We start from the raw sequence: 2,586 nt of genomic DNA, 5'->3' as shown, positions 1-2,586 counted from the left end.
GCCCCGTCGCCTCGCCGGCCTCGTCCCGCGACCTCCGCGCCTAGCCGCAGCCGCCGCCCTGCCGCCCCTAGCCACCGCCGGCCGGACCTCGCCTCCCATGCCTCCGGTGAGCCGCCGACCTCGCCGTTCTTCCTCTCCCCACCTCTCCCGGTCTCTCTCTCTCTCTCTAACCGCGCGCTCTCTCTCTCTCTCCGCCATGGACGCCGGAGCTCAAGCTCGCAGGAGCTTCGCCGGAGTCAGATCCGGTCCGGGTGGATGAGATCCACCCGCCCAGCCAACCAAACGCCCTCGTCCCCGTCCTGTACCGCGCCGTCCCGGATCCCTCCGTCCCGTTGACTTTTTCCCCGGGGTGAGAAAAATCTGCTAAGTCCCAGATCTGTACATTTTCATGCCATGTTCGTCATGCCGTATCTCTGCATCCGTAGCTCCGTTTTCTGCGTGTAATATGTCAAATTGTTCGCCTCGACGAGTACTTCATTTCATTCCATTGCATCGTGTTCATTTGAGGTCATCTTGGTGCCTGAAACATCGTTGCAAGAGTGCTTCATAATGTTTGCTGCTGTGTGTTAACAGAACGAGCTCTTTTGTCATTTTTGCCATGATTGATGTGTGCATCCTATGAGGTTGATGTCTAAATGTGTTTCAAACTATGCCATGTCTTCTTTACAGAGGTGCTTACCATGTATTTTTTTGATCAATGTGGTGACTAGCACAAGCATGCAAACTAGGCATCGTGATGTTGCTGATTTTAGTCCCTGTTCTGCTGTTATTTTGATGCCATGAAAACATGTTGCTACAGAGAGATCCATGCATATTTTGAGATACTTCAGTAAGGATGTTTTGAACATATGGTTATGCTCTATCCATCCCTGCCCTTGGTTGCAATTATGGAGTAGCCTAGCATGTCATTTTCGTGCTCTACTTTTGCTTCAGAATGTTTCCTGGCAGATTGTTTACATGTTATTCAATTTTGCCAAGGTTGTTGTAGTTGATCCTTGCATGCTATGGACTTGTTCTTGCCTTGGTTGATTACACAAACATGTCTTCTTGATGATGCTATGCTTATATTGTCATGCAATGACTTGTGGTGAGCGAATCAAGCTTGTTAAGTAGTGTACTCGCTGTTGCTGTTTTGCTATGCTGAATCTGTTATTTCGCGATGCTATGTAAACCTGCTTCTACTAGTCATTCTATGCATAATCTGGAGATGTCCACTAAATATGTTTTGATCTACATGTCATGATCTATCCATCCATGCCCCTGGTTGCATTGATAGTTTGCTGTAGCTTGTTCATATCTTGCTCCAAAGTTGCTTGATAATGTTGCTGTCAGCCTGTTAACATTAAGTTCGGTTGTTGCCATGTGTTTTCCTAGTGTTCCATGCACCCTATGACCTTGCTATTGCCATGCTTAGCTTCACAAATATGTCTTCTTAAAGATTGGTTGCCTTGCCATTCCATGTATTGCTCTGTAGTGAATTACACAAGCTCATCTACATGCCTTCATAATTCTGTTTCTGCCATGTATGAATCTGTAATATAACTTGCTATGTTTACGTAGGTGCCATTAAATCTGGCAATGGTTTTTGATTAACTGGGGCCAACAGTTTGGTTTTCTGCTCTGGGCTTGATTGGTTTGGGTTGTGATGGGCTTAGGCTGTTACTAGTTTAGTTTGGTATTGGTTTGCGTAGGAACAAGTTGGGTATGGCTGGGTGTGGGTCTAAATGGTTTGGTCGCTGACAGTTATTAATCTTGGTTCATAACCGGTTCTAGGATTGGTTTCGTCATTTGTGCAACTGGCAAAAACGTTTGTTCTGCTCACGAACTTGGTGCAATCCATGTTGGGCAGCTAGCTGACTAGTACTCCCTCCGTCCGGAATACATCCCCTTTTATCCATTTTGATGACAAGTATTTTGGACGGAGGAAGTACTTATTTCGATCCATCCATCCATTTTCTCGGTTGCGTGTCATGCATGACGTCATGTACGTATGTATACGAGTGTAGGAACGAAAAAGCCGACTGCTGAAACGAGTCAAACATTGTGTTAAAAAGAGTCAAACATACGAGAGCTTGTACGTGCACTCTCGCCATCACACGCCCAGGACCTGCGCCGTCCACCTTTCTGACCAGCTGCTACTATCCGAGGCGGGAGTACACAACAGTAGTTTGATTTGGTTTCAACCCAACACTAAGAACTGGTTTGAACCCATAGATTGGACAGTGGTTTGGTTTTGGTTTAGGTGGACAGAGCATATGGTTTGGTTTGATTTTGGTTATGCGCCATGATTTGAGGTGTGGTTTAGTTCTAGTTCAAACCCTAGAGTGATTGGTTATGGTTTAGGTTTGGTTCAGTTGTAGAACCATTGCCAGGTTTAGGTGCCATCATATTTTCTGATCCTTTTTGGCTTATGGTCAGTAAGGGACTCTTGATCTATGGGTTTAGTAGATTCATGCCATGCCTTTGTTTGCCATGATAAGTGCCTGTAACATGTTGTTTGATAGCTCTAAACATTGCATCCTGATGTTATTTTCTGCAATAGTCTGAAACTGTTATTATTTGCAATCTTACCATGTGTGTTTGAGC

Source organism: Triticum aestivum, chromosome 4B, assembly GCF_018294505.1.
Source record: "Triticum aestivum cultivar Chinese Spring chromosome 4B, IWGSC CS RefSeq v2.1, whole genome shotgun sequence".
In the NCBI taxonomy this organism is placed as follows: Eukaryota; Viridiplantae; Streptophyta; class Magnoliopsida; order Poales; family Poaceae; genus Triticum; species Triticum aestivum.
Note: the sequence above shows the minus strand (reverse complement) of the source record.